Genomic DNA, 7,592 nt, shown 5'->3' with positions numbered 1-7,592 from the left:
GAACTAAAACGAAAGATGTACGTCAGCGAAGCGAGATATGACATCCTAATTTATTCACTGGGTTTACTTATGGTCAGAAATCCCGAAAATGATCTTACTGATACTGGACTGTTTCCGGCGACCTACTACCGTAGGTTGCTTACATATGGTCGTGTTGTACATGGGGTGATAAGTGTGGAGGTCAGCGCGTGGGTCGAGAGCGCTCTGAGCGCCTCTGCCCAGCGGTCGCAGCGGGTCGCGGGCAGCGCCAGTAGCAAGTAGCCAGTGGCCAGTAGACTGCAGCGCGGCGTCCCAGCCGCACCTCTTCCGAGCGACACAGCCTCACACGGCAGCCAACCAGACGCTCTTGCTAGCGGATTCGCACCGTTCTCGGTTATATCACAGGTAAACAGATATTATGCTACCGTCACTGCTCTTTACTATATTCATTCCTATGTTTAACTGTTCTTGCACTGCACTGGTGCTCACGTTACCTACTTCAGGCAACTTTTATACCTGGAAGTGCTCTATCACCTAACTTAGATTTTATGGTATTAATCTAAAAATTGGTTCACCTAACGACTAAGATAAAGCAGATACTCATCGTAGCCAGTTCCATCGGAGTGCATAGTGACCGTCCTCTTGACTAGTTTCAAATCACTCTTGGTGTTCCACAGGGTTCCATTTTAGGATCACTGCAATCAGCGTTAAATACAGGGTGACGGTAAAAATATTTCATGCACAGCGGTATCCAGACAAAATTGCTTATTCCTTCCACAATTATATTGTTAGAACTGTAAACGAACTCGACAAAACGAGAAATGCTAGATGCTCCAGACATTCCCGTTGTGTTGCAGGTGGGACAACGCCAACAGGTATTAAGCTACAATTACTGTTGTTTTCGTGTTAATTCCACTGTCTTATTACAGTTATACACTCGCGTTACCTACTCCTAATGTGTCGTTTTATGCCTGCAAATTTACAATAATTTAACATGGGTTTTTCTGGTTCACTGGATTTGTTAATAATAGAAAACAGAGAGTCATCGTAGACAGATTAATTGGTGTGCATAGCGATCATTTTTCGACTAGAGAGAAATCATTAATGATGCAGCATGTGGTTCAATATTAGAACCATTACTGATATTGTGTAATACGCAGTTAGCTATAAGTCAGTAAAAAAATTTGATGCATAGTGTGACCCACTGATATCCAAACACTTTTCTTGCCAAACATAAGGCTGTTCACAAAAAAGGACGTGGTGCCCTTGGAGATTAAGTAATTGATTGCTTACATTCTTTTACTTTTGGCGTTTTTACAACGCAATCACTTGAGAATTTCACAATGCCACTATCGATTTCGACCAGCCAGTGGTCACCTTCATACTGTTAACAGATAAAAAAAAGGACACAAAGAACTGTTATAGAAATAGAGAATCAGTCAAGTAATCATCCACACAATAATACGTAGAACACTGATCATTATGTAGGTACTTGATAGATTTTGTATATTCTATAATGCTTCTTTGTCTCCTCTTTTTATCTATTGACATTCTAAAGATGACAACTGGCTGGTCGAAACCAGTTACAGCGTTGTGAAATGTTCACGAACGTGTCGTCAAAAAATATAAAATGTGATAGCACATATATTCATTTTGTCATAATTGGCCATATAATCGAATTTCATAAGATCGAGAAATGTGAAACGCTCCTACAATTGGTATCACGAAGCCAACATTTGTGCTGGCGGTGGGGCACAGCCAGAACGAATCAAGCAGTCATTGTTTCTATATTTCATTGTCTTATTCTTGCATTACTATAATGACGCTTGCGTTACCTACTCCATTTAAAACTTTTTATGCCTGTAAATAAATTGAGCCTTAACTTATATTTTATGGTACAAATTAAAAACTAGTTTATCTGATATTTAACTAATAGGAAGCAAAGATTCCCAGTAGGTTATTCCAGCTTTATATGCGAAGAACACCTTGAGACTGGGGAAGAATCACTGTCGGTGCACAGGAAGATTAAATAGAGGGTACATTCCTCTTGTCGTAATGTGCAGAATAAGCCATAAATGAATTACAGATACATAATGTCATCCGTTGAACTACAAAAAAATTATACGTTCGTAGGCTTAGAATAAAATGATTTTGCATATTACAGACATTCTGATCAAGGGGCTATCAATAGATTGTATTGCAAACAACTCCAGACGAGCATGATTGTGGTCGCACGTAAGCGACGAAAGTTGCATGGCAACGTGATTGTAAACAGCATTTTATTAATGAGATGCTGATTGGTTGTGATCTACATGCTGGTAGAGCTTGAATTTCCAAACTATTTTAATTTTCAACATCGTCAAAACATAAGGCACGATTTTGAAAAAGGTGAGATCCAGAGATGACAGCAAAGTACTATTGAAATCGGTCATCCAAATAAAAATTTAAATGCGACCTTGCCTGCAGTAGTGCTTCAAATATTAAAATAATTTTGGTTGTTGGGCAGCGTCATTGTAAAACACTAAAGCAAGAAAATTGCCGGAGTTTCGACCAACTTGCTGCCACTCTCTTCAGGGGTTAAAATTCAAATGGCTCTGAGCACTATGGGACTTGACATCTGAGCTTATCAGTCCTCTAGAACTTAGAATTACTTAAATATACCTAACCTAAGGACATCACACACATCCATGCCCGAGGCAGGATTCGAACCTGCGACCGTAGCGGTCGCGCGGTTCCAGACTGAAGCGCCTAGAACCGCTCGGCCACAGCGGCCGGCTCCAGGGCGGTTAACTGCTGGAAACTGGTGAACGTCTTCCCCTATAAATTGTCGATTTCGGTTATCTGGCTGGCAGCGGTTGCAGCAAGGCGGAACGCGTGTGCTCGTCAGTCAGCGACATTACTTGACCCGGGTTTAACAGCACAAATAGCGGCCACAAGGAAACTGCCGTACGCCCTTCACGCGTCGCTGCAGGAAAACACTGCCCGCTGGATACAAGCTGCCGATTTTCTGTTGCTTACCAAATAGCAGAGAGAGTAGCCTACCAGTCACTCACTAGAATAACACAGAAATAACTTGCCGACCCGCTCCTGCTAGAGTTGCCTTCCAATCAGCCACCACAGTAGCACGAGCAACAGCCTGCCGTACAGCCATCTCTCTCCATAGCAACCTCTCTTTAAATTATCCAATGATATCCCAGATATGAGTCGACGGTAGTCACCAGACAACCGAATTAGACAGCATGTGGAGGAAGACACTCAGCAGTTTGCAGCAGTTAACCGCCCTGAAGAGGACCGCATCAAGACGAGCGAGATGTCGGCAATTTGGTGGCTTCAGTGTTTTGTAATGACGCTCCCTAATACCCAAAATTACTTTATTTAAAAAAAATGTTTTTCTCGTTTAATTTTCCTGTGGCAAGAAGTGGCAGTGGAACCGAATTTCAGGCAGCCGAGATATATGAAGGGAATTGCTAAGTGTTCCTGTCGGGCTGCTGGAGGCAGAGGGAGGTTTTGCATAACATTCCTCTGCGTTGTAGACGTTGTCATGTTTAAACTGATGTCTAAGTCTTTCAGTTACGAGTGGCCTTCATCAGGGTTGTAATACTCTTGGGGTGACGCACCTTTAACGCAAGGGGACCCGTTGCGAAGTTGTACAATTGGCTCACGTTATAGCAGTGTCACCGTGGAGTAGACTATCACACAAAGGGATTCGGATTCGCGTGACAGTGCGGTTGAACGTGAGATAATAATGCGTCCATTTTTTCCCTATTTCTCTATCTTATTTTCGTCGAATGCTACTGTGTATCGACTCTAATTTGAAAGAAAAGTCGATATAGTCTCATACTCACGGAATGAGCGTAGGGGAGCGATGCAGCAATCTAGCAGCGCCATTCTTGGCTAGGTCCTAATGGAGATGAATCGCCGTTGTCTTCCTCCAACCTGTGTTGAAGTGTCAAGTGAGTATTAGTGACGCGAGTGTGACTGTGCTGAGTGCTTGTAAAGTGTAGTGTTAGGTTTGCGTTGTTATCGATGAACGGAAGGGAGAAGGTGAAACCGATGCCGACAAGTAGCCTACTGCTCTCGAGTGGGCCATCGAGCCGAGTCTGACGGACTCAGCTCGATCAAAAACATCACATGTCCTCACTTCATGAGACACTGCGGCAAGGTTCGCAATTTAAGCCAGGACACTGAAGCAAAGACTGGTGTTCAGTGACTTTACTCCACCATCTCTCCTCCCGTTGCTGTCCAAAAATGCCTCTGAAAATTTTATCCACCACCAGGGGTCTAACTGACGTACCTCTGAGTCAAGCGCTACCAGACAAGCACGCGTTAGCGACCTGGGTTACCAAATCTGATGTTAGTTTGGAAGAAGAAACAGAAATTGACAAAGAACTCTATTACTGTGTGTGCACATTTTTATGACGTATCGTTTTTTGTTTTACTCACCTCGTTCTTGTTGGAACTGTTTTCAAAGAGCAGACAAAACAGTCACAACACAAAATACGGACACTGATTTATGTATCAGTGGAACAAAAAGAACGCAATACAAGAGTTTAAACGGGAAACACAATGCCCAAAGCTGCACAGTTGCTTATTAAATAGTGCTCGGAATAACGGTCATGGCGTGCAAGCAAGCTCTGGTTTGTCGCAGACTTAATTGTTGAAAACGATGCATCGTGTCTGGATCCCTTCGCCTACTTTCGTAGGCTTGTCGTATGCTTCGTCGGACTTTAAAGATATTAGTATTAAATAGGGATTTCAGATTACCCCACACAAAGAATATCTGGCTGACCACGTTGTAGGGCCTCCACTGCCAATACATTCTGAAGGAAATGAATTGCCCATGTGGTGACCCACCTTGCAACAGAAGACAGAGCTCGGTCAAATATGTACCAGATGCTCATACGATGGACCAGATTAACGTTTTACAACCGTTCCGATTAACAGGCATCCAGGACACCCAAATAATTTTATCCAGCCGTTGTTGGTAGTCACACATGTAGCTTTATGTGGTGATCGACAATGCCATTCCAGGTACTGACACCGCATTCTTGTTAGTGCATTCATACATTAATGCTGTGGGGTTTACTTCTGCCAAGTTGTGCATAAAATGCGCTGTCGCTGTAGCTCCCTGCGTGAGAAAGACTACCTTAGTGAAAACGACTGTTTTTTTTTTTTTTTTTTACTGTTAACTGATCCTTAGACAGCTGTACATACCGTGCAGTCAGGATCTTAATATGTAAGCGATACATCAAATCACTAAAAAAGATATGTGAGAACGCACAGCACACATCGTAGCTGATAACAGATCACTCTTTTACTTGTGTAGTGACTTTCTTGTGGTGGTTTTCAGCCCAAAGACTGGACAGATGCATCTCTCCCACACTGCTCCGTTCTGCGCAAGCTCTTAATCTCTGCGTAACTACTGCATCCATTTGAATCTGCCTACTATATTCAGCCTAGGCATCCCTCTACAATTTTTACAGCCCACAATTCCCTCGAGTACCAAACAGACTAATCCTTGATGCCTCATGATATGTCTTATCAACCGATCCCTTCTTTTAGAAGTGTCACAAATTTTTCTTTTTGCGATTTGGATTCGAGGTCTTCAGCGTTCTTCTGCAGCGCCAGATTTCAAAAGCTTCTATTCCCTTTTTGTGTGATCTCCTTACCCTCCAGGTTTCATTTCCGTACGATGCTACGACCCAAAACTCTCCGTCTTCAGGCCACGAGTGGCCTACCGGGACCATCCGACCCCCGTGTCATCCTCAGAAGAAGATGCGGATAGGAGGGGCGTGGGGTCAGCACACCGCTCTCCCGGGCGTTATGGTGGTATTCTTGACCGAAGCCGCTACTTTTCGGTCGAGCAGCTCCTCAGTTGGCATCACGAGGCTGAGTGTCCCCCGAAAAATGGCAACAGCGCATGGTGGCCTGGATGGTCACCCATCCAAGTGCCGACCACACCCGACAGCGCTTAACTTCGGTGATCTCACGGGAACTGGTGTATCCACTGCAGCAAGGCCGTTGCATGCTACCCACAACACTTTCAGAAAAGATTTCCAACGCTTAAATTTATATTCGTTGTTAACATATTTCTCTTGTTCGGAAAATGCTTTTCTTGTTACTGCTAGTCTGCATTTTACATCCTCCCTACACCGGTCGTCGTCCGTCATTTCGCTGCCCAGTTAACAGAACTCATCTACTACGTTTAATGTCTCATTTCCTAATCTAATTTCCTGAGCTTCGCTTGATTTCATTCAACTACATTTAATTACCCTTGTTTTACTTTTGTTTATTTTCGTGTTATAATCTCTTTTTCAGGACACTGCTTTCGTTTCAGCTCCTCTTCCTAGTAGTGTGTTGTCTGTGACAGAATTTCAGTGTCATCACAAAACCTCTAAATTTAAATTTCTTCTCCACGTTCTAGGCACTTGCAGAACATTGACACTCTCCTATTTCGGATGGCTTACTATCAGGCACAAGGGCAGCATGGTAGCGACGAAAGAGGAGCTGCATAGCCTGCCTTCAGGCTCCTTCATGGTATTCTCGTCGCAGGTTCTGTCGTACAGGTGTATTTTCAAAATTCATAATAAAGATGCTCGGGTAGCGCCGATGGTTTTGTCGATAATAGGGGTCTTGGAAGACTTTGCTGTTCTATTCAATACATGTTCAAATGTGTGTGAAATCTTATGGGACTTAACTTCTAAGGTCATCAATTCCTAAGCTTACTCACTACTTAACCTACCTTATCCTAAGGACAAACACACACACCCATGCCCGAGGGAGGACTCGAACCTCCGCCGGGACCAGCCGCACAGTCCATGACTGCATCGCCATTAGACCGCTCGGCTAATCCCGCGCGGCAGCTGTTCTATTCACGCATGTGTCAATGTTGCATGACCACGCCACAGGAGGACACAAAATATAAGCTTCGAAAAACATAAACACCCTTAACAGTTTTGGATCAAGCTCAGATTTCGTCGAATGGTTTTGAACGACCCCTAGTAGTTCCAACCGATACAAGAGAGCAAAACGTTAGGTTAGGTTAGATTATGTCAGGTTATAGCAGTTGCGCTGCACTCCAAACGGGTGCGTTTGCATTCGATCTGGATGCAGGCCCATAATATCCTTCGAGAAAGGTTGCAACGCTAGAGGGTGTCAGCAGTGATGTTGTGAAGAAGTCTTCCTGTTACGCAACACGCTGCGATCTGTCGTTTTCGACAGCAAAATGCGTGGGAATCAATGCTACATGGAAAGGGGTGCTTCCATTGACGACGTTTGTACCACTCCCAGAAACCTTCTCGTGTGGATTCTGAGTGGCGGTGTGTGTGGTATGTTTTCCTCGACCACTCATAAGAAAACCAAATGATATCAACGCTGGGCGTTGCGGTTCTGACCTCCATCGCAGAGGCGTCAAAAGAAGGGGTAAAATGTCGGTAAGGGGGGGGGGGGGAGGGCGAGGGGGAGAGGTCGTGTGACGACCTTCCGATCGTGTGAGATGCCCACGGTGGCACTGGGCAGAATTGTGGTGAGATTTGGTGCCAATATGACCCACCTCACAAGTCACATTATTTTCTGAGCAGTGACCTTTTTTTTCGCAAACGTCGATACGTTGC

General features: G+C 44.2%; 1 protein-coding gene across 2 annotated transcripts in view; it reads left to right on the top strand.

Moving 5' to 3' along the window:
- Positions 1–233: 233 nt before the first annotated feature.
- LOC124797982 (venom dipeptidyl peptidase 4-like) overlaps positions 234–7,592 on the top strand; it is a 194,332-nt gene continuing 186,973 nt past the window's right edge. For both annotated transcript variants that reach the window (XM_047261161.1, XM_047261160.1), the window contains exon 1: positions 234–384. The gene's annotated coding sequence lies outside the window, so the exon portion shown is untranslated. The remainder of the gene's footprint in view (positions 385–7,592) is intronic.

Source organism: Schistocerca piceifrons, chromosome 5 (assembly GCF_021461385.2).
Source record: "Schistocerca piceifrons isolate TAMUIC-IGC-003096 chromosome 5, iqSchPice1.1, whole genome shotgun sequence".
NCBI lineage: Eukaryota > Metazoa > Arthropoda > Insecta > Orthoptera > Acrididae > Schistocerca > Schistocerca piceifrons.
This window is presented reverse-complemented; position numbering and strand designations above follow the sequence as displayed.